At 37.8% G+C, this 25574-nt stretch overlaps 3 long non-coding RNA genes across 6 annotated transcripts in view; 2 read left to right on the forward strand and 1 right to left on the reverse strand.

Moving 5' to 3' along the window:
* LOC144292750 (uncharacterized) overlaps positions 1 to 11581 on the forward strand; it is a 50302-nt gene extending 38721 nt beyond the window's left edge. The window contains exons 2-3 of the long non-coding RNA XR_013360091.1: positions 9067 to 9138; positions 10807 to 11581. This is a non-coding gene — a long non-coding RNA (uncharacterized LOC144292750). The remainder of the gene's footprint in view (positions 1 to 9066; positions 9139 to 10806) is intronic.
* LOC144292741 (uncharacterized) overlaps positions 1 to 25574 on the reverse strand; it is a 223676-nt gene that overhangs the window by 13726 nt on the left and 184376 nt on the right. For both annotated transcript variants that reach the window (XR_013360085.1, XR_013360081.1), the window contains exon 3: positions 3703 to 3812. This is a non-coding gene — a long non-coding RNA (uncharacterized LOC144292741). The remainder of the gene's footprint in view (positions 1 to 3702; positions 3813 to 25574) is intronic.
* LOC144290130 (uncharacterized) overlaps positions 20104 to 25574 on the forward strand; it is a 55566-nt gene continuing 50095 nt past the window's right edge. Inside the window, exons 1-2 of one of the 3 annotated variants that reach the window (XR_013357961.1) lie at positions 20104 to 20283; positions 20924 to 20957. This is a non-coding gene — a long non-coding RNA (uncharacterized LOC144290130). The other 2 variants (XR_013357953.1, XR_013357960.1) reach the window with 2 other exon arrangements.

Genomic DNA, 25574 nt, shown 5'->3' on the forward strand with positions numbered 1-25574 from the left:
GATTGAACTATATATATGGAGACACTTTGTGACGTATTTAAGAGAAATGAACCTAATCAGAGATTGAAATGGATATAAAATATACAAAAAATGAGTGAGAAATATCAGAAAGGGAGACAGAACATGAGAGACTCCTAACTCTGGGAAACGAGTGGTAGAAAGGGAGGTGGGCAGGGGGTGGGGGTGACTGGGTGATGGGCACTGAGGGGGGCACTTGATGGGATGAGCACTGGGTGTTATACTATATGTGGGCAAATTGAACACCTTTAAAAAATAAATTTATAAAAAAAAAGAAAAAAAATTTAAAAAAGAAAAAATATACAAAGACAAAAATGATTAACTTTTACCTTATTATTTACTTAAATCCTTTGTGACTAGCCTCAGAAGTGGGTTTTTGTTTATTTTTAAAGAGCCTGGTAGGAGACTATCAAAACTAACTGACCAAACCACCCTAGGATCTGTTAACAAATAGTAAAATACATTCTCTGACTTGGTTAGAAATGGCTTAAAACATTAATCACACTCCTATCATTTGACTAAATTGTCTACCTCTGTTTTATTTCAATCTCCACGCAGTTGTCAATGAAGAGAAAGCATGTTGTGGTATACTTTATTTTCTGCTTCCTTGACTTAATGCATTCCGTTTTGTCTTTGAAAGATAAATACAGAAATTTGCAGTGATTTAAAGGAATAGAGAAAATTCCAGGCCAGATTCTATACTTCCCTGTGAGACCTAGGAAGAAGGCAAACCCATTAACGCAGGATTTGATTTCCTAGGAGAAGCACTGGCCTTATCAAAGCAGTCATTTGTAAGCAGTCCATTTACTCAGAAAGTAGGCATCTCTCCTGCCTCAGGAGCCTCACACACAAATGGCAAGAATAGTTTAATTTTCTAACTTGTGGTCAGATATGATCTATCTTTCCTGACTATGCTCAGCATTGACTCACAGTTTCACTTGCCTGCAGAGAGATGAGGACCCTGGAAAGGGAGAGGCCCAACATACTACGCTGAGTACCTACCATGTGACAGATTGTATGTTCTAAGCACATTATCATATCTGATCCTCCCAATAACCTATGCAAGTAAATAACATTCACATTTTATGGTGAAAGGTGGAAACTCAAACAATTTATCTGTTGAAAATGATATGATTAGTAAGTTGAGATGGTTGCTAATTTGGGCACAAAACAAACATAGGAGCTTGACATAAAGAGGGCCAAGGAAGAAAGCAAAGGGTACCACTACACCTGTGAGGAATCAAATCGGCTTGGAGTGCTTTTTGGACAGTTCAGTCATTCTTTTTGCAGAATAGCACATTATCTATGTCCTTGTTCTTTTAACTAAATTCATCCCCCTCTCACAACAGGGGAAGTTTCCATTCATTTAAAGGTCATGTTTTTAAAGCTATTGACCTAGAGTTGTCATTACATTCTTCTTCCTTCAAGTAGTCTGATTGTTAAGATAGATACATTCTCCAACATTTTACTGCTAACCGACTGACCCTTCAAACATAGGGAAAGAGCTAACTCATGAAAGATAATATATATACTTCCCTCCATGAAAGAAACTATGCTAAAATATACATGGTTAGAATAGAGCCACTTTGGGATAGAGGTTGCCCAGACAAGAAGGTGGGGCCCTAGAAACAAGAAAAAAAAAAAGGAAAGAAGTACATCAACTACAATGGAGAAGTAGAAAAAGCATAAGGCAGCTGGGTTCAGGAGAGGGAAAGCAGTGGAGAGAAGTAGAAAATCCCTCTTTGGACATTTTCTTCAACACATGCTACAGGAAAAGGCAATCAGAAGAGAGGGCTTTTCTAAATGTGGAGCCATTTCTCCAACCAAGGTTGCTCTTCCTATCTCATGTTTCTCAGTGGTCAAGCTTCATGTGCTAAGGCTCTAACTCCTTAGCACTTCTAGGTTGTACGGTCTGCCCTGCGGTGGCCACTCAGGAAGCCAGCCACTACAGATTCAGTGTGGCGTTTCATGCAAAAGTGGAGAGGTTGACCTAACCGTAAGGAGCATGAGTGGACCATAGGGCCACGGAGCCATGGAAATTCACACAGAGCTCCAGCTAACTTGAAGAACTTACCAGTGACACCAGTAAAGGCAGCTAGAGAGTGGTCCAGGCAGTGATTGTTTGGAAAGAATATCTTTGGAAAGAATGAGCCAATCAGACATTCTTAGAAGGCACAAAGGTTTGGGGCCATAAGCAGGGCTGTCAAAGTCTCTCTGAGTGTTATCTTTCTAGACATCCAGAAGAGAGAACGTAGAAGAGTGCATCTGGGGTGTTTCTATGGGATAGGCCTCCAAGGTACGCATCACTTGTGTTCGCATTTTATTGATTATGACTCAGCCACACGGCCACATTTAATTACAAGGGAGTCTGGGAAATGTAGTTTAGTTGTGTATCTGGAAAGAAGAGGGAAACATTGGTTTTGAGGGGCATATGACATATCTACTGTGTATTTTAAAATGTGAGGTCTCGAGAAATTGAATGTCTTGCCAAAAGTCACACTGCGTAGAGTTCAAGTTCTCCCTACAAGCATATTGATGCTTCCTACTTTTTGCCTCCAAAACTATCTGCAAGTCTGTGGTTGTGAGCATCCATCCTGCATTCCAGAGCCAACCCTTTGGTTTAGTTTTGAGAGAAAAGCATGGCGCTCAAAAGATCTCACTCCCCTTATGGCATTTTAAAAGAAAATCTAGAATTATGGAAGAAGATTCAAGTTACATGACATTAAAATTAAACAACAATTGGTTGTTTTAACTAATAAAAAAAGAAAATTTCTTGTTTGACATTTCAGCGAGCCATTGAATCAAAAGAATCAAATCATGCCCCCCCCTCCCCCCCGTGAGAATAAAGTGTAGGTAGATACGTCACTTTTCCCAATCTTTGAAGCAAAGCAAGGCATTCTAGTTTAGGAAATGTGAATTAGGCCAACCCAAAATGTGTGGCCCCAAACGAATGTTATAAACAAAATATTTTAAATACTAGGTAACATAAAGTAAGTAGGTTAGTAAATTGGATATCCTGATAGTTCAGAAAATCGGCTAAATCTCAAAGTTGAGACCAACGGATGATGGGTACTTCATGATCTGAATAGATGTCCTAGATACATCTCTGCAGCATGTGCTTAATGGCTGACCCTATAGTCTGTGAACATCACTCAGCTCTAGTCTGTATTAAAAAGAGCTATCAAATGAGTTCTTTAAAGAGAATTTTTGGGGTGGAGAATACTATGGCATTTCTTTTCTTCTCACTCGTGGGAAGGAGGAAAGAGGATGGGAGAAGGTAGTTCATTCCCTTTTCCTTGAGCCAAGTGACTCAAAAGAACCATCCAGAAAATTAAAGCTCTTTGCAAAATGAGGCTCGTGCTGACTTTTTGTTTGGAAAACCCTGAAGGCAGGAATCAGGCTGGCATGTTTCCTCTGCTGGTGAGGCAAGGATTGAGGCGCCAGCAGTTGGTTAAGCTGTGAGAATCAAACATTCAGGAGTCTTCCTGCAGTCCCAATGGGCACATGAGGGAGTCAACTAGGCTTGAGTTTTCTCAGGCCCCAATCCAGTGGGACTGAATGTTGGGGCAAGAGACACGCAGCAGAAGATCCCGGGTCAGGGGAGTGTACTGGGCCATCGGATATATCTGAAAAACCCTCCAGTGTGCCCCATGGAGATCACTGGCATCAGTTGGTTATCCCTACCTCTTGGCAAATGTCCTTGGCTTCCAGATGCTGCTCTACTAAGCCTTCATTTCTGACAGCTCTCATCGATCTCTCTTTTTCCAGTGGTCTCTCTGCCTTGCTTTCTTCATCTGTGGAGGTGAAAGTAAAAGTAAAAATTTTGAATTTGAATTTGTACAGAATTCTTCCAGTTAATTCTGGTGCTATTTAATTGCAACAAAGCAGATGACCTCCACATAGGCTTTCTCATTTTCTTTCACCACATTGGTTAACCTTGTAGCATATTTCTGATTTTCCCATTTTTCTGATTCAATTTTGCTAAATATTATTTTCGGTAAGTCACTACGTGAGTCGCTCCTGCTTAATTTTAATTTTAAGAAAAACAGACGAGTGATTTGAGGAGTTCTTTTGGCCTCTGAGGTGTTACAATCTCTCTGTTGTGGGGCAAAGGGTCTCAAATCTAGAAGGATATTCTAAATCCTCTGTCTTCTCATGCTTTCGTCCTTACCAGAACACATCCTTTAAATGAGGGGGTATAGTGATGAGACTTTCTATATATTTGTGAATTTTTTTCTTCTCAGTACTGCTTGGGGGAATAGGAAATGGTGATACATCATTCCCAAAGGCCTTTACTTTCTCAAAGATAATAGGGACCATCGTTAAGATCGACATTTTTAGATTTACAACAGCACTTGTAAACAATTGACCCACATTTAATGATTGGGAAAAAGGCAAACTAAATCTAATAAAAATGCAATCATTTTCCTGTCCTTTTAACGTTAGTAGATGTAAATAGAACCATTTAAGCCTAAAATTATTTAGCTTGATGAATTAAAATTGCCACTCGACATAATAACTTAGTGAAGACTATTCAAAGAATTACAATGTTCTTTCCAGAAAATGCGATTAAAACATTTGCACATTAAAATAAAGAATACTCTTGTTGAGTTCTGGTGAATGAATACAACAGCTAAAAACCAAACTAAACAACTTTCCTTCTTTCTGAACTTTCCTTATTTCTGAAATGTTCTCTTTGGTAAAGAAAATTTGATATTTAAGATTTTTCTCCTAACTAAATTTTCTCTTTAGTTCTTTTAATAATGTATCATGGGAGAAGATGGACATTGTATTCTACAGAGATTCTCTGTATGACTTGAAAATAAAAGAGTGATTTATACAACTTTTTAAGAAGAATACTAAGAAGATGTTTGAGGAGAACCAGTTTTATCCGATTATTAAACTCCCTATACTGTAATAGGCCCACAGAACAGAGCCACCGCATTTTACAGCTTCCAGAGGCACCACTGACATCATAGTTCATAGGAATGTCGTCCTATGGAGCTGTGCGTAGTCTTTTTTTTATTTTTTTTTAAGATTTTTATTTATTTATTTATTCACGAGAGGCACAGAGAGAGAGAGAGAGAGAGAGAGGCAGAGACACAGGCAGAGGGAGAAGCAGGCTCCGTGCAGGGAGCCCGACGTGAGACTCGATCCCAGGACTCCAGGTCATACCCTGGGCCCAAGGCAGGCACTAAACCGCTGAGCCACCCAGGGATCCCCCTGGAGTTGTATGTAGTCTAAGTCACATTGACTGCATGGGGAGGCCCTGCCTTAGAGTTTCTTTTATATTACCTTTAGAATAATAACAATAAAAACAACAATAACAAAAGGAAATGTCTTCTAATGTCCAGTACATTTTAGCTTGTTCTCACTGACGCATAAATGAGGTAGGAGATCTCAAAAGGACTGCCCCTCAGGTACAGCAGGGAGAGCCATCAGGGGGGCTGGTTGGCTTGCAAAAATAACTGGGGGAAGCAAATGAGATGTGTGGGCCTGGCAGGAGAAGAAACAATACTGCCTGTGCCAAAACAATGACAGCTAGCATTCCATGGGCTTTCGCTATGGATGAGAGTACTCAAAATTGGGCAACTTCAATATTTTCAGTTATGGGTGGCAGCTTTAATGATCAGCTGCTGGGCATTCTGGACCAGATCCTCAAAGGGAGCCATTGTTCACTCTTAATTTTGAGATCTTCTCTTTCCCCCCACTTCCCTCTCTCTCTCCGCAGTCCTGACATTTCATACTGAAACATGGGCAAGAATAAATTAATTTACCTATAGTTGGCCAGATTGGTTTTTCCTATTTGGCTTTTATGTTGGTAGGAGGATGAGGGAAGAAAAGGTTAAAACAGACTTGGTTTAGTGTTATGAAATGCTGGTGGTGTAAATTCAAAATGTAAAGTGTGGACCTTAAAGAAATAGCTTAAGATTCAATATAACATAATGTTTTCCATTTGCAAAATGTCCAAGACAAGCAGACTTTGGTTTATGAGAATTTTATTTGTCTTATTTTTCTTCTGTGGCTCAGACTAAGTTTCCCCTCTTATGGCTTAGTATTTAATAGTCTTTGCTACTGGAGTTTCTTCAGCAAGGTCAATTCTAATGGTTTCTATTCCCTCATAAAATGTTCCCTCAAAGCTCTCTGAGGATGTGTTGAGAGTTGAGAATAGAGGAACAAACTCACTCTCACGTCCAGTGGGCTCATATTATTGCCAGTCTTCACTATATTCCTTCCTATGCAGTTTGTATCATGAGAAAACCTATTTATTTTGCTTGATGATATAGGCAAGTTGGAGCTTTTGGTTATGATAGATTGAAACAATATAAATGAATATGCCTTTCAGATGCTTTCTCAGGGGAGACGATGAATTTTTATAGAACAGATCACATTTTTTCTTAGTTGCCCTTCTTTGTTACCAGTAGAATATGTTTGTAAGATACTTGCGTTCATGCGAGTCTACAATTCCTGGCGTTCTCAGTACCACTGCTTTTGACAGTGACTTTGATTCTCTTTGGTTTTACTACTTTCAGGATTTTAGATTTCATGTAACTGTCATTGTAGCTTAGTGGGTCCTCCACTTAGAATTTAAGAACTCTGTAACACTTGGCTATTTGGATTCTTAGCAGAAATATCTACCACAGTCTGTCTCATGGTTATATGGTGTTCTGTGTCATTTTTTTTTTTCTGTTCCTAGTCCCAGTTCTAGCCTGTGCCTAGATCTCTCTGTAAAAGTGTACGATTTCTTAAAAAGAGAAGTAATTGTGCCCTCCTTAACTGGGACTTCCCTGCTGCTTGACATAAATGTTATAATGATACAGACCACCCCCCACCTGCTCCCACTTCCCAATCCCCTACTTCTTTTTTGTTACCTTTCTAGGGGGGAAATGATACACAATATCCTATAAGAGATGACCAAAAAATCATTAGAAGTGATCATTTAGAAAATAAATTGTTCAGGAACAGCTGGGCAACAGCGACTTAGGGAACCGGTAACAACGTAGGAGAAACGTATATTAGACCAAAAGAAAATTTAAAAATGGTTATTGTAGATGAACAGGAATATTTTATTTTTGTTTGATGTTTTTACTAAAAGAAGCTCAAAATAATTTACAGGCATACATTAATAATTGGTTCTCTGCATACTCCCATTTTTTTGAATGCTTAAATTGAGGCAGATGGCTAATGATTGATTTATTCAAAGCACTCAGCATGTCAGTGGTTGAATTTTGTGGAGATCCCTTTCAGGGTCGACCACACCGCTTCTAATGACCTATGTATAATTCATCTCAGCTTCGTCTGAATTAGGAGCTGACATTTTTTGGTAACACAAATCATAGCTTCTTGTCAGTAAAAGAACCCCAGTGTGGGAAACTCAGACTGCTAGGAAGCTCAGTATGCTGCTAACTTTGTTGTTTTTGTACAGATTTGAGAGAATCGAATAGTTTGCCACCTTTATGTTGGCACATGCATGCATATGTTTATTGATGAAGTTGATTTTTCTTCAACCCTGGTATTTCCTGGGCAAGCAGGAAAGGAGATAATTCTGAGGAATTTCTCTCGGGTGGTTCAACATGAATTAACGATAAAAATGCATTAAAAATGCTTTCAGTTCAATAATTTTTCAGTACTGATCTTAGGATGATAACTAAAACCCTGAAAAACAGAATCAGGTGATTTTATTTCAATTTCTTCAATGTATTTTTGGAATCACAAAAATCTTTTCCCTCTGCAGCTATGTGACCCTTCTCTTTTAGTCTCTCCCTGTTGTGAGTGTGAATACTTGTGACCAAAGGCCCAGTTTTGCTTTCTTAGTGTGCAGAAGTCCTTGATTTCAAGACCATTTGCGATCAAGCTGAGCCATGCACGTGTAAGGGGAAGAGAAATGATCCAGAAAAAAACAAGTGGTACTGGAAGATGTATTTGAATGTTGATTCGAAATGTTAACCAGAGATTTCCCTTTTTCTTTTCTATAGTGTGAAAAATAAATTTACTAATTATATCTTGACTTGGATAAAATTATGCCATACCCAGAATACTAAAAATTATAACTAGGCATGCTTTAGATGCTTGCCACATATACTTTGCTGCCTAATATTTTCTAATAGATACCCTCTCTTTGAAGAAATAGGCTGGTTCGTCAACATTTTTTTTTTCCCATAGAATTATTTTTTCACTTGGGGTACCTGGGTGGCTCAGAGGGTTAAGCATCTGACTTCAGCTCAGGTCATGATCTCGGGGTCCTTGGATGGAGCCCCACGTCAGGCTGTATGCTCAGTGGGGAGTCTGTTTGTCAGTCCCCTCTCTCCTCTGCCCCTAATTCCATTTGGACTCTCTCTCTTTCAAATAAATAAATAAGAGCTTTAAGAAAAGAATAATTTTTTATTTATAGCCTGAGAAATATCCAGGGTTAAATTCCATTTGAGTTTAGGAGTCTTTATAGATCCTACCTAGTTAATTATAGTTACTTTAACTTATTACAAAACTAAAGGGAAATGGAACTAAAATAACACAGGTTTAATCATACTTATAGTTTTTTCTAATAAGACATTGGTTTTATCTAGCCAGGATTCTTAATGAATTGGCATTTAAAAGTGTAACTGTCTTTTCTGGAAAAGAATCAACTCAAGATAGCTTCTATTAGAAAGCTAAATTTAAAACATCAACCTAGAATGTATCTTGCTCTTTTCATGTCCAGTACTTTTATATGATCAGTACATGTCTACCTTTTTTTTTTTTTTTTTATGTCTACCTCTTCTAAATCATTGATGTCGACAGAGATGAGCCTGATGGCCTGGCACATACAAAATCAAAAGAAACATTATATGATATTTATTACATTCTATTGACTAAGGTAACATGAATGTTAATACATTTTTAAGGACTTTAAATAAAAATGGTTGAAATAAGAAAATCATCCATGACCCTAAGATTAAGAAAACATGAATATCAGTGTTTGTCAGAATTTTTTATTATCTTTTAGCTCTCTGATTTAATATACATGTGGTTATGACAAATAAATAAGACAGGCTTGTCTATTTCTTACAGTGTCATACAAGTGGACTCCAAAATGGTACCAGCCAACAGCAAGAAACAAACTAATTCATTCAGGATCATCTGGTATGCTACTAATAGAATGGGAATTAATATTCAAAATCAATTTTCCTTATTTGAACTTTTTCCAAGACATGTTAGGTATGCTACCATTTTAATATCTAAGTGTACTATTTAAATATAATATTCATATTATTATAAATATAATAATAGAAATGTAATATTGAAGACCATAAGCCAATTGGGAGTCCAAATCAAATACTAGTACAATGAACCCCCTCCATCAAATTGTACACCTTATTTATTGCACTGAAATTTTACTAACGCTTAAAATAAGAAGGCTGGAGCTTGGGACTCCTGAGCGGCTCAGTGGTTAAGCATCTGCCTTTGGCTCAGAGTGTGATCCCAGGGCCCAAGGACCAAGCCCTGCATCAGGCTCCCCGCAGGGAGCCTTCTTCTCCCTCTGCCCATGTCTCTGCCTCTCTCTGTGTCTCTCATGAATAAATAAATACGATCTTTAAAAAACAGCAACAACAAAAAAAGAAGGCTGGAGCTTAAAATATTTATCAGTAGTGTGAAATTATTGTTGAACTCACTTAAACTATGGGAGCTAATTAATTACAAATAGAAGTTTGATGCCTCACATATTTTCAAAGATCAGTGATATATAAATTATCTACCCAAACATCTACCATTTCATCCATCTGTCCAGTACTGTCCAGTACTCAAATGCTGATACACATATTCTAATATCAAGAGGATTATAAATGTTGAAATAAACATTCATCATTATTTTATCAATTGTCTTTTATGTTTATTCTGTGCTAGACACTGGGCTTAGAATCAGGTATATCACAATAAGCACATAAAAACAGACAATTTCAAGGCAAAAAGCTTCAAATTCATTTATGTAGAAACGAGAAACTGATGCAAAATAGTTGCATATCTGTATGATTTTTCTATTATTATTATTTTTAAAGATTTTATATATTTATTCATGAGAGACAGAGAGAGAGAGAGAGAGAGAGAGAGAGACAGAAAGAGAGGCAGAGAGATAAGCAGACTCCATGCAGGTATCCCAACATGGTACTCGATCCTGGGACCCCAGGATCACATCCTGAGCCAAAGGCAGATGCTCAACTGCTGAGCCACCCAGGCATCCCAATGTTTCTATTATTTAAATAAAAGGATATATTGTTCCATTTTATGTAGTTGAAGAGAAGTCCTCAGGACAACCTCATGATTTAAATTTTTACATCATGTTTGTGGCCTTAAGTTAGCCACATAATTCTGGTAGCTGAGTAGATAGATACATAGGAAATTCTGCAGAAATTGGTTGTCTCCATAATTTTATTAAACCCTCCATGGGGCAACAGGAATGAGGGTAGTAGGCAGAGAGGACAGTATCAATTACATCTCAAAGTGCTTGACAAAGCATTTTTGCAAGATATTTTTTGATGACTGTCTTTTCCAAGATGTTTTACATTTCTAAAATATAACTTAATTATTAACATTGATTTAAATTACACAAGACAATCAAAAGGAAAGTGCTGGCAATTATTTCTTCCTTCTACTTGTAATTAAAGATTTGTGAGTGATAATTAAAGTAAAATGTAAAATTGTTCATTGGTAAGTCAGATTGTCATTGCCTTCTATATTTCACCACAAAAAGTATATTGATCATTTCATAAAATATTTAGAAGTTGAAAGCTTTGAATAATTTTTCTGTTGCAGCTTTAACCAAATGATATCAACCATGAAGATATAATGATTGCTTCAAGTTAAACAGGAAAGTCAAATTATTATGTATTTATTGAAGACCTTCTACATGTAAAATAATCTATATATAGTAGGTACAAGTCAGTCCTGATTTTTTATGTTGACGAAGAATTTTCAAGTGACCATGAATCTAAATCAATTTTTGTTGTGTTATGATGCATTTCTCTGTGCTATTTGTTTATGAGGTATAGCTGCCATCAAAATGAAAAGATTCACATGCGCTACATAAAAATAGCACATGTAAAACCAGTATGAAACCAAATATGTAACATAGTGGAAAGAATAATGGGCACACTTAGACTTTGCACTAAATTATTTTTGTGATGATGAAACTTGCCATTTCTCAGCTTCTCCAATTATAAAATAAGGAGTTTGTAATACCCAATGTCTCTTAGATCAACATTTTACAAACATGGCCTGAAGCCAGAGATATAACTATAATATCATAAGGTCTATCAAATTTCCCTTTATTTGGTTTTTAACCCATAGATTATGGACATTAAACTTCTTGCCCAATATTTTCTGCAGACAATTTTATAGAAACTTGGGCAAAATGGATCATCTTATTGTACATCAGAAGGAAATACAAACATTTCTTAAAAGTGACTGGAAGTTCATGTAGCACCTGTACTCAGTATTCCAGAAATAAAAGTTATACCTGATATAATACAATTTTGTTTGAATGCTTTGTGGTCATTGTATTGAATAAAACTGTGATTAAGAAGTAATCTTGCAGCAGCGTATTGTCACAAGCATAAAGTAGCAAATAAAAGGGAAAACCGTGCCATTTGTGATTAGCCTGGTGCTACTTATCTTCATTGTTTTTTAATCAAAGGAATAATGCATGGGTATATCTAAGACCCAATCTATACTAGACTTTCTCAAAGATTTTGAGAAGTGCTAATTTTTATTTCCATGAAGATTTGAAATCTCTTTTCAGGGGGATAAAAAGGGAAAACCGTGCTAGAAGGTTGGGCAAGTGGGAAAGCAGGTAGTGAAATTTTTCAATAAAATAGTGTAAAAGGTACCTTTGTGGGTTCTCTGTCTATTGTCAAATGATACCAAGAACGGTGTGTGACTGGAGATCAACCAGGTAAGCCTTCAAGATATAACTGAAGAGCCTGATGTACTAGTTGGAAACTGTTGTCCCATGCTATGGTATGTCATATTTTTGGCAATAATTTATTTCTATTGCAATATCCAATGTATGAGAAGAACTTTGTTGAATACATTTTATTAAATACATATTTTTAAAATATATAAATCTGGAAAACTCCCCTTCCTTCCCTCCTTTTTTTTTTTTAAGATTTTATTTATTTATTCATTAGAGACAGAGAGAGAGAAGGAGAGAAAGAGAGAGAGAGATTGGCAGAGACATAGGCAGAGAGGGAGAAGCAGGCTCCCTTTGAGGAGCCCGATGTGGGACTCCACTCCAGGACCCCAGGATCATGACCTGAGCCAAAGGCAGACGCTCAACCACTGAACTACCCAGGCGTCTCCCTTTCTTCCTTCCTTCCTCCTTTTCTACTTTCCTTCCTTCCACTGTCATTTATTGGGAACCTATTTTGTTCAAGAAGCCCTGAGCTCTAAAGCATTCAGAAAGATGTAAAAGATCTAAATGACATGGTTTATGCCTTGGGGGAAATGGGTATGCAAATACCTGTAGCAGAAAGTAGGCATCATTATTATCACAGCATTAGCAAAAAGCTCCATGAAGAGTCGGAGGTTAGAGGGATCCTTTCTAGCTGTCGAGGCCAGGAATCAGTCCTTTCTGCAAGGAGTCTTTATTCCTTTTAGTGCACCGTGGTTTTTAGAAACCAAGACCTGACATGGGATGCTGCTGCTTGTGTCTCAGTGGACAGAGTTAGAGTTTAGTAAGTACATTTTTTTAAAAAAAAGTTTATCTTAGAGAGGGAGGGTGCTCTCGAGCAGGAGGAGGAGCAGAAGGAGAGGCAGAGGGAGAATCTTAAGCTGAGGATGGTGCCTGACACCAGGCTTGATCTCATGACTTGAGCTGCATCAAGGGTTGGATGCTTAGCCGACTGAGCCACCCAGGCATCCTGCAATAAGTACATTTTTATCTTTACTTCAAAATCTATATGTATATATTTAAAACCATAGGTTTATATTGATACCTCCGATTCCAAATCAAACTCAAGGCTTCTCTCTAGATTTCTCATTTTTCTTGTTGTAACTTCCTTCCCTAACACTGAGAAACTTGGTTCTCATTGTCATTAAAATTATTAGACCAATGTCCCTTGTATATAATCAATCAATAATCAATCTTCCTTTCCAGCTCCTCCCACATGCAGAGGCTTTCCTCATTCCACCCTTGCGCTGACATTCTGTAACTGGCCACCTTGCCATGTGATATCCTACCCACCCTGGTCAGGCCACAATACCCTCCGTCATCAGGTCAGCTGACATATGGGTTGCTCAATAAAGATTTGATCGATTAACGTGTCTCAATAGCACAATGCTTATGGTTTTCTTACAGCAGCGTATTATCACAAGAAAACAGCTTCCTGTACTGCTAACAATTTCTATTTATTTCTGTGTTAAAATTACATTACGTTAGTGTCAAACTCAAGTCCAATTATTTCATTCCAGACAAGAGAAAATGAAGTATGCAAAAATATTTTGGATGATGAGGTTTGAAAAGACACAGAGTCAATGAAGAGGAAGGAAGATAATTCTCTGTTGACATTTTAAACTGATTCATTAATAATTTAATTCCCTCTGGCTTGTAAGACAAACAAAGAAACAACAAAACACCAACATATAAGGTGTTTGAAGAGACATTGTAAAAGAAGGCAAAAGATAGAGAGAGGAAAGAGATTTTTTTTTAAAGCTATGGTTAATTCATGGTATTTCCTAGCCATAGCTTTATATACAAGTGGAAAGAGAAAAATGTGAGAAAGAATTTATTCTTAATTAATGTTGTAGGGTTTATATATATAGCCAAAAGTGCTCTGCTATGGAAAAAAGTAGTCGGAAATTAAGATGTATTAAAAATGTTAAAAAAAAAAAAAAATAAAAAAAAAATAAAAATGTTTGTATTATACATTTTTAACGAAATTATGGCTTGGGAAACATAGACTAAGATAGGTTGCAATCATATGCTAATAATAATTACTCAGCATCTGTAAACCACAGAAATATGGAATAGTGTGTGTTACCAGTGAAATGTCAATGACTTGGTGATGGCCAGTAAACTGGTGTCAGTTCATTGAGGACAAAGGGGTCTATGACTGTTGATCTTTCAGGGATACCCCTACTGCCCTGTTTCTTGCCCTGACAGACTCAGTTTGCTTGGAGTATAATTATGAGTAGCACCCTGTTTTATTCTGGAAAGTGTTCCAGCTTGGGTTGATAAATTATGTGGCTATCATAACTTTAGAGAGAATTTGGAGAGAGAAAGCTGAGGGATCTCTCAGCTCTTCTTGTCATTTTGACCTTCAGGAAATAGGTAATTTTAAGTAAAGCCACATAAGCCTAGTTCCACTCTGGCCTAACTATGAATGCAAATTGTACCAATCAGCTGCATTTTACGCCAGCTATAACTTCTGGGTGGTCTTCAAAGAAAACCCCATTTAGAGTGCGTTTCAATGATGCAAAGGAAATTTCACAGACTGCTAAAGTGAGGGTGGGAGGTCTGCAGTTGAAAGAGAGAGTTTCAATCACTGTATTATGGACAGCAGGAGAAAAGCTTTTCTAGTTACAGCCGCCACCTGAAACTTCAGCCACTAGTTACTCACTAATATACATTGTTCACAGCATTCTACTATTTCCCCATAATATCTAGATGAATTCTGAACACTGTGTTATTCAAGGTGATGTCATGGATTAAAAAGGTAATTTAGTACTTTTTGTCCACAGTATTCAATGTTGACAAAATACGCTGTCAATGCTGCCTTTTGTGTAATGAAGGGAAAACAAGCTTTAATAGGATTTCATACTTCAGTTGTGTGATTCAATACTAATATAGTATGCTCAGGTGCAAAATTATTAGTAATATAATACTTTCACATTGAGTATTAAGATACGAATGGGATTTCTGTCTGTCAAGATTAACTGAAAAATTCAAGACTTGATTGTGAAACATAATATAAAGTTTTAAAGACCACCTTGCTTGATCAAATCCACTGAAAGGAAATTCTATGTATACAAATAAGGAATATTTGATGCAACAACACTTGATCATAAAGATGTTATGAGAGCTTTAATCCATTTTGGATGAAGTGAGGAAAATATGATGAGGTGGAGTCAAGACATGAAGAATGAACAAATAAGTTCCAAAGATGAGAGGAAGAAAGTGAAATCAAAGCAAGCAAGCAAGAAAAGATAGTGGCTGAGAGTCTCCAAGGATGAAATACAAAAGGGAAACCAGAAAAAAAAAGTTGAGTCAACACCACCTTTACATTTAAAAAAATAGAGAGTCTCGATGTGCAAGTGTGTGTTTTTATTTATTTATGATAGTCACAGAGAGAGAGAGGCAGAGACACAGGCAGAGGGAGAAGCAGGCTCCATGCACCGGGAGCCCGATGTGGGATTCGATCCCGGGTCTCCAGGATCGCGCCCTGGGCCAAAGGCAGGCGCCAAACCGCTGCACCACCCAGGGTTCCCTGACTTATGTGGATTCAAATATGTCATAAGTCCATAACGTTTCCTAACACAACAACTTATAATCAAAGCCTGTAATCATGTCTTTAGCCCGTTCTAGGCATGTTAATTCTTTTTTTTTTTTTTTTTAGGGATGTTAATTCTATTTACCTCATACACTTTCAGCATTAATAAAATAATTTCATTTGATTTCAGAATAAAATCTAAATAATTAAATAAAATAAAGATTAGGTAATATACAGGCTAAAGTATATAATGTATATAATATATAATATCACATATAATAAAAATTAAATAAAAACTGAAACGTTAGGTAAACAATACTATCCTTTAGGAAACAGTGCCGTCTCTGTTGGTTTTACTCTCTACAAGGCATAAAAAGATCCACTGTTCTCTTTGTCACATTCATTCATTCATTCATTCATTCAATTCTAACTGAGGATTTACATTGTGTAAGCTTCTGTGCCATGTGCTTAAAAAAAGTGCCAGGAGGAATTAGAAATGTTTTGACAAAATCACTATTAAATCATGCTCTGGCACATAGTAGGTGTTCTGTATTTTGAATGAATGAATGAATTTTCAAGATTGTTTCCATATGAACTTACTCTAATAACTTGATCTTATCCCCTACTTATTTGTATTCCCAAATTTCCAAGAAGGAGCCAAATATGAACAAAACACAATGATTAGTCTAACATTATGTTTTACCTGTATGGCCCATGCACTAGATAAATCATGAAGGGTACTGATTTTTTCCCCTAAATATACAAAGAGATTTTGTATTCCTCCAAGGCCAATTTCGCTTTAAAACTAATCAGACTTATCAAACAACAAAGCCACATGAAGATGTGTTTAAAACTCAGTTGCCCTAAATTTTCATTGCATTCTTTCTCTAAAAATAAACAAGTAGTAAACTGTAGAGTCTACACTTTTTCCCTTTTTTGCTGGGCATAAATTGGCCCTTAGCTTGCCTATTGGTAAATTGTTTTATGTCCAGGGAGAAATAATATTAGTGATAATTAGTATTATTACCTGTAATAATAATAGTAATAAAAGCAAAAGTACAATTATAGAGTTCCAAATAATATATCACACATAAACTGGTTTAAGTTTGACTTTCATATATTCTCGAGAATTTTTGGGGAAAGAAAACATTAGGAAATCATAATCTGGTACCAGTGTTTCAACAATTCATTAAATAGATTTTAACACTAAGATGCAAAGGCCCATGTTCAAGCATTCTCTAGATTTCACAGCAATTTGAAAAATCTATTGTCTTAAGTCATTTTAGAAGGGCAAACTTTCCATTAAGCATATTGAGAACTCGCTTAAAGATCACCATGGTGACTGCTTTACTTCCCAAATAATGACTCACTTAAGAATAGATTCTAAAAAGCTGGCATCGCTATTAGGAAAGGATTTCAATCGGTACTTCTCATCACTTATGAGTCAGATTGGGTCATTCCTGATTTTGGAGTTCTGACATCCCTGCAGTTGTCTTCTCAGTTCCACTTCTCAATTTATCCAGAGGGATTACACAAATTTCTCCAACCATAGCTCTACTTGGAAAGAGTAAAGGCTCCCTAATTTCAAGGTATGGAGGCTTTTTAGTTGAGGAAACTGCAATAGTAAGTTGTTTTGAATTTAGCTGGCACCTTCATAGGTCTTTTTGTAGTTTGCTCTTTTATTTTCCCATTTTCAAAATAACTGAAATAAAGATGTACAATTTAGGAAGAGCTAAAGCCATGGAAGTAAAAGGAAAATCTCTGTTAAGTTCTCCAAAGACCTCTTGTTCAGGAAAGTGGGAAATCTTCTACCTTGGGGTGCAAACAATTGATGCCTCTAGGGGATGGCCAAACAAGAGAAGGGCAAGTGTACTTAATGGGAATTGACTCAAGGGTCTTGAATTTTCATCCTCTGTGCATAATCCACAGTTCTTTTCTTCAGTGGTTCCCTTTGGCATGCTCTCAGGAAGTGCTTTGAGACTTCTCTCAGGAGATCTTGTAACATCCTTTCATTGCCATGCTGAGTTTGCAGTGTTCCCACACAGAAACCTGTACAAACCCCCCAATGAATGGTTGCTCAGCTTTATCAGCCTTGTGGGTCTCTCCAGGATGTGAGCAAACAACACTGAGGAAAGACATTTCACACCTTCCAGTTCCTAAGCCTCTATCTTTATACAAAGCCAACATATTGTGTGCACCTCAAGCTTTTGCATGAACAATGCAAGTAGCCTGGCACCACCATATCAGCCTTTCCCCAAATCCTCGTCTAGGGAAACAGTTATCCATTATCGCAGGAACAAGAGTAAATTTATTTTTGCTGCTGAAAAGAAAAAAAAATCGTTCAACTTAAAGGATTAACAGATATTAAAATAATATTTGTGTAAGATTAAGCCCACAGACTGGCAAACAGTGAGCTCTCTTGAACATTAATAATCTGGAGATAATACCTGTTATACTTCAAAGACTTAAAAGGGAGCCTCTCAGTAGCATGTGAATTAATATGGATGATTGAGAATTCATTGCAGAGTACCAATCTTTCGTTGAGTGATCAGAGGCCAATGTTCAATCACTATGTTTCAGAGCAATTTCAAAATCTGTAATCCAAAAACATCCTTTAAAGGAAAATTTCTACTTAAGTTGCTCAGCTTGAACGAAGAACATCTCATGTTAAATGTCACAAAATTTGTCATCCAAAATAAAGAACTTTTTGTGCCATGTTTCATGTGTTACTGGAAGGTATGAGGGTCAAGTTCATTATATAATCATTACAAATCGCACACCGCATCATGCTATGTTTAAAAATATCTGCAAGCAACATTCCAGATAGTAATGCACAGACCTGGCAAAAATAATCTATAGGGAGTAGGAAGGGGATTAGAGGAAATGTTGAGTCTGAGCCTGAGTCATTAGGAAGGAGAGCTAGAGAGAAGTGCTTATTTATTTGGGGAGGTGATCTAAGGGTATAGGGGTTAGGACAGGGGTAAATGAAATGGAAAGAAAGAAAGCCAAAGGCAATTCAAAATGGTGTGTTCTTGGGGTGCCTGGGTGGCTCAGGTCATAATCCTGGGCCCTGGGATCGCGTCCCGCATCAGCCTCCCACAGGGAGCCTGCTTCTCCCTCTGCCTATGTCTCTGCCTCTCTCTCTGTGGGTCTCTCATGAATAAATAGATAAACGCTTAAAAAACAAATTTAGTTGAACAGTGCTGTGATCAACTCTGCTTGATACTTGATATTCTGAGGAGCTATATGGATTACATCACAGACCTTACCCCTTATTCCACCAGGGACAGAATATAGCAGATATCATTGACAAGCTCTCTTCCCTCATTGGAAGAGTTGTCCTATGTGGTATTGATTTCTTTGCATACGGATTGTATATATATGATTACCAGTGGTCCTATAGCATCTATTCTATACCACAGAGTTAGGGGAAGCCCTGGGGCAGAAAGCAAGAGATGGGTTGGACAGCTGAGGTGAGATGTCCAGGTTACACCTATGCAAAGCTCCTTGCTGCAGCAATGGCTGGAGTAAAAAGTGGCTAAGAGGATGTGAGATGGGGCACCGAGGTGTCTACCCCTTGAATTGCTCATATCTGGTCATGTTCTCCATTGAATCTAATCAGCCAAGAATCTTCAGTGGTAGAACCAGCTATGACCTCTATAAAAGACTTGTGGCAGGTCACTTGTGTGTGCATCTGTGTATAACCTTCTAAGATTCCGGTCACACAGTTTTCTGACTATAGTTGTTATTCATTATTTTTATCCTCCACTAGTTCTCTTAGATTTCTGTCATTCACACCTAGCTCTTCAACTGGTCTAGGTCGTTGACCTAGTTGGGAAGACACAGACCCTCCTTCATCCACAAGGCATCAGAGCCTTTGTGTGCTTTACCTTCATTGGGTGGAAAGCTGTAATTTCCTACTTGACGTTTATCACTGAGCACTTAAGCACCAAGTACCACCCTGAATCCCCCTGGTTCCACAAGTAGTTCATTCTCATCATGTTACAGAAACTCTAGTTCTTTACGACAGTCTGGAAGCTTGGTAGCTATTAACAATGATGTTATGCAGGAACTGTTTTTTTTTTTTTCCCCCTTTTCCCACTGGCACAGGCAGCCATAAGAAGAGGTGGCAGTCATGTCTTCAAGTCAGTGGAAGTCTTGTGGCGGAAGTCTTGTGGCTGTGGAAGCACTGTCCCTTTGAGAACCAGAACGTCTTATTTAGTAGAACTCACATTTTCAGGGATGAGAAGCAGACCTTGTGCAACTGGTTCACTCTGAGTGATGGCTTAAGGGGCTACCCTATTTGCACACCTTGGTCCCTGGACTCATGTATTCTAGGTGCTGGGGATGCACTAATCTATTTCAGTTGCTGATTCTATTCTGGAGAATAGGCCCCAGTTCTGAAGGGTGTTGCCTCCAAGCACCTGAATTAGTACTTAGTCTTTACTTCCTTTGGGTGCTAGTCAGAAGGGAACTTGCATTTACTGAGTTCTTTATTTATTACTGAGTTCTTTGCAGACCACGTAGGTACATTATGTATGATGTGGGTGTTACAATTCTTCCCATTTTATATTTGAAGAATTAGTGGACAGTCAACTTGCTTAGAGTCCTCTGGGCTCTGAGCCCAAATTCAGGCTTATCTTGCTCTGAAACTGCTCAATCAGTATACCTCGTGGGATGACAGTTTGGCATGAATTCCTTTTATCCCTTTTTGTGATGATGCATCAGACTTCTAATAAATGTTCCAGTCATGACGAGAACAGAATAGACCACCTTTCCCGATGATTGTTTTTTTCCCATTCAGGTAAATGGTACCATTCTCTAACAGATAAATAGAGGCGATTTCTAATTTCTCTCTCTTTCTCACCTCCCCCTAAAATTTTCTTTTAGTGGCAATATCTGCTAAACAAAACTCCAGGCACATCTACATTTTGTGATGAGTTTTCTCCTATTTACACACTTTCTATTCCTGACAGAAAATTTAAATGCTATACCATCTGGTTCAAAACTGGTTACTCACAATCCTACTGGCCACTTGCCAAGTCCTATCAATTTTCCTCCTGAATATCTCCTAGTTCTGTTCTTTAACCAACAATCTCCCAAATTAGTTCATGCCCTTGTCAGTTTCCACTTAACTGCTAAACCATAGTGGACATTTGCTATTTCTGTCTCTATAAAATCTCTGCACACTTTCTGCATATAGTACCTCCACCTTCTTTTACGTAAAAAATCCTGACCTGCTACCTTTCCAGGCATTTTGGGCTTGCCTATCATAGTCCTCTGCCCCTGTGGCCATGGAGACAAGCACCAGCTCCATCCTCTTGACCACAATGCTTGGTGAAAAAAAGCACAAGATCCAGCCAGGGCATCTGCCTCCAGAGTTTTCTGAATTGAAGGTAGAGTGGGATCTGTCTTTTTTTAATTATGTTTTCTGACTTCAAAAGACAGGATTCTCACCATGCAGAGGAGCCCGACAAGGTGAGTTCAATCCATAGGCAGATATAAGGGGATGGTGTGAGTTCTGATGACATGTCTTGATCCTATTTATTTAACCTTGAGTAAATCCAGTTTCTTTTTCTTTTTTTTTAATGAAATAATTTTTATTGGTGTTCAATTTACCAACATACAGAATAACACCCAGTGCTCATCCCGTCAAGTGTCCCCCTCAGTGCCCGTCACCCACTCACCCCCACTCCCCGCCCTCCTCCCCTTCCACCACCCCTAGTTCGTTTCCCAGAGTTAGCAGTCTTTATGTTCTGTCTCCCTTTCTGATATTTCCCACACATTTCTTCTTACCTTTCCCATTATGACTGTTAATATTAGGTGTTTTTCTTTGTGGTTTAAAATGAGCTCATGTAAGTTTATTCAATTGCAAATTAAAATATCCAGTAATGAACTTGTTTGCTTGCCCAACCCTCGGCAAGGCCCACGTAACTCTTGTGGCATAACTCTTCTTATGGTTTTATCCCCTAATTCATTTTCCATGTTGTTCACAGAGAGAGCAGTCTAAAATGAAAACCTGTTCAAGTTACTCCTTGTATAATACTCCAGAAATTTTCTTCAACTTGCTGGAGGTAGACTTCAGTTCAAGCTCCTTAATTTATCACACAAGACTAAGTGGAAAGCCACTTTCTGATCTCATCTCTCCATTCACCATTCTCCTTCTGTCTCTTCACAGGGTGGTTTCTCAAAGCACCAGCAGCCTCCTGCCTTTACACCACTGTATATGTCGGTGCTACTGCCCAGAGCACTAACTTCTCCTTTTCACCTCGCTGCTTGATATTTTAAGCGCTGAGGAACCCATAACATCTTTCTTGAATCCTGGCAATGATCATATTGCTTGGTAATTATGTCTTACTCATTTCTTTTTTCCAGGAGACACTGAAATTTAGGTAGGCATGTAGGATGGTTTGTCTCTATATTTTCTGTGCCTATCACAATGCCTGGCAAAAAAAAAAAAATGTGCCCAGGGAATGTTAGTAGATGAAGAAATAAAGTTCCTGAGATACAGGACCCTTGATGGTATGCTTTGATTATAGAGCAATTAAAACATATAGGCCTTAACGACACTGGGACAAATTCTTAGAGAATTCAGTTAAAGTAAGATATTAGCTTCTAAAAAGGGAATTCAGAGTGAAAATCATTATCAAACAAAGCATTGATATTCTCCTCCTTTTCTCTTTCAAAAAGTTGTTTCTTACTTTTAAAAAATGATTTATTTATTTATTAGAGAGAGAGAGAGAGAGCAAGCACGGGGAGGGGTGGAGGGAGAGAGAGTCTCAGGAGACTCTGCAGTGGAACAGGGCTCATTCTCACGACCCTGAGATCATGACTTTAGCCCAAACCAAGAGTCGGTTGCTTAACCAACTGCACCACCCAGGCGCCCCTTGTTTCTTACTTTTCAAAAGACAAGACACAACAGGGTCCAAAGTCTATATTCATTCCTGAAATGAATTGATTTTGAAGTATAAAAAAATTATTGTAATGATGATGGCTCTCTCTGTATATAATTAAGTCAGATGTTACAGCAGACATTTATTGACAAGAGGCATAGTTGCTATAGAAGTTCTCATTCAGTTTTCCCATAAAGCTGCCTCAATTTAGGAGAATACAAAAATTGATGGGGAATGCAGAGACAAAAGAAATGATGAAGAAATTATTTCTTTTAGTTTTCTAGTTTCAAGTGATTAACTTTATTGAAGAGATCCATTTCTTCAAGAAGAGCTGAGTCAAATATAATATTTTTCAGAAAGGTTAGCTAACATCCTGTCTATGTCACATTTCATTTCTTTGATGAAGGGGCATGTCAAAGTCTTTCACTAAAGGGCAGCATCCAAAAATGATTTTGGTCACAGTTCCCTGTGTTAAATTTTAGCTAAATTTCAATGTGTGTATGTGAGTGAGTTTGTGTGTGTGCGTATGAATGTGCATACATGCATGAGTACATGTGGGCTGAAGGAGGAGGGATTTCTCTCCAAAGACTACTTGTGTGCCTCAAACCTTCATGTTACATCCCCTTAAACTGACTAGCTTCCTCGGGACATGCCTAGTTTTTCTCTAACTTCTTAACCATCTTGCCCTCCAGATCACTGTGGAACTTACTTACAATTTATTTATATCCTCATACATAAGAATCTTCTTTTTTTTTCAAGGCACAACCTCCAGTTTTATTTGTAATTCCTTTCATAGGTTGAACTGAATTCAGATCTGCCAAAGTTTCTAAAAAATCTTACCCACATTGCCTTGTCTTTGTTTTGGAATGCAGCATCATACTCTACTATGATAGTCCCAGGTTGATTGTTCTCTTCGAGTCTTTGTTTATTTTACTTCAAATAGCCTTAAATTTGCATTAGATTAGTTTTTCTTGGAGCTTTGAAGCTCCAACGTTTTTTTTTTTTTTTTTTTCTGAACTTCATTCTTTAGAACTTTTACCTTCTAGAATCATCTCTGAAAACCCTGCCCCTCCATTCATCTTGCCATTCCTTCAACTCCTAATATATTCATTCTCTCATACCTTCATGTGGGTCCTTTGCCTACCCTTTAAGATAGGCCTCTATGATTAGCACCTCTACAACTTATGGCTCAATTTCTCTGTTCCAATGCAGACTGGAGAAGCCTTCCATATTGCTGGCTATATTTATCTCATGAGAATAAAATCATCCAACTTTGTTTAATGTTGAAAAAAAAGGAGTCAATAACAGTTCTGTAAAATAAATTTTGAATTTATGTTTGTTTTATATTATGAAAGACAGTAGTCCATTATCCATGCTCTGGAAAAATAATCTGTGTCTTATACGTGGAAAGCAAAGAGCGTAAAATACTTTCCTTTATCCCTATGAATGTATTTCCAGTGCTAATAAAGAAGCCTAGACTAACATGCGGAATGGAGCTGTCACTCTATTTGACGCTTTGTTGGCTTCTAGAAGCACAGCTTCTTCACCTAGCAGACAGTATCTCTAGTTCATCACATGTAATCCTCTATTTAATTAGACCGGCTCTTTAAGCAAATTTCTTCCTAAAGAGCATTCACTCTTTGTATTTTCACATCATAGACCAGAATAACTGTGTTCTTAGTTCTTCCTGCCGTTCAAGAGGGCACCAGCAAGTGGTCCACGGGGACTAGTTACGAGGGACGAAAGCATCAACTCAAACCCATCAAAGACCACACAAGATTCTGAAAATTGTAGAGGAGCAAGCTAACTTGTCTAATTGATAGCAAAAATAAAAATAAATTCAACAAACATGAATTAAAGTTATTAAATAATTGGTTCTTAGAAATTTTATGAGATAGTCTTTGGTGGTGGGGTTGTTGTGAAAGTGTAACATTCAAGAATGTGTGGGGGGATGGGAGAATGGTTGTTTCAAGCCAAATTTGATTAGGAGCACTTTCATTCGAGTGCTGTGTTCCCCTATTTTTATACTCTTAGAATAGAAAGATAGCCATTGAGATCAGAACAACATGTCCAGGGGTGTTTATAAACATTCTGGATATGAGGCCTATTTTCCTTCTTGTATTTAGTAACAGATATTATTAAGAAAACTGCTCATTAAGAGAACTAGATATAAGATATTAGCTTGGTAATGATGCACAGGAGGTCATCCTCATTTTTCTGGCCAATAGGTAGTTCCTCTGTCTCCAGTAATTTGGTTTCCAAATTCAAAGGTCCTATCACTAATGGGGGAATTTTCTCTTTACAATTTCCAGCACTCACTGGCATATCAATTTCAAGTAAATTTGCTCTGCCTCAATTTTCTTAGTAAAGTTAGGCAACCAATCAATATTGCATGCTTCAGTGCTGCTTGTCACATGAAACACCTGGATCCTTTATCTGTCCCTACTACGGAGATTTCACAGGTAATTTCCAACTTAAGTCTCTTTGGTTGCCCAGAGCCAGGTAAGACACATTGGACAGCTGGGGCAATGATTTTGACAATAAAATTTACTGTGTAAGGGAGCTGAAGGTTCAAATTGGACACAGGTGTTCCAGTTTGATATTCCTTGGTTGGAGGTCATGAAGAGTGATGAGTTCACCTTAGCTGCACCCCACCAGGCGGAATTAGTGACCTTAGGCCATAACTGCTTAAAAAAGAATTTAGTCTGTGGATTTCTCCCTACAATCAGCTTATTAATTTGTGTGTATCTTAATAGTCAGGTGGGTTGGCTTAAAAATGTTTATAATTGAAAGTAAAACTACTTGATTTAGTGGACTGAAAGGATAGCTCCTCTCAGGAGGCCATATTTTGATGGTGATTTCATCTTACAGTGACCTCTCCGCAAAATGGCAGACTCTAGCCATCTTTCTGAAGGTAGTCCAGGTATGAGTACGCGCTGACCACAGCAGACAAAGTGTGCAGGCCCAGGCTGAGCTGGTAACTTTGTTTCTGTTTCTATTTCTGCAAGAGCATCTTTGAAGTCACCTGGGAGGGAAAGGGGGGTTTTTCACCTGTCTTTCAAATCAATCTGTATTTCCCGAGCTTCTGTGTCCTGGAGACCATATTGCTTTCAGGGAAGGAAAAGACTTTAGAAATTATCCAGGCCCCCCCTCTTGCCTCCTATTTTATACATGGAATTGAAGTCTTGAAAGAGTAAATGGG

This window comes from Canis aureus, chromosome 2 (assembly GCF_053574225.1).
Source record: "Canis aureus isolate CA01 chromosome 2, VMU_Caureus_v.1.0, whole genome shotgun sequence".
NCBI lineage: Eukaryota > Metazoa > Chordata > Mammalia > Carnivora > Canidae > Canis > Canis aureus.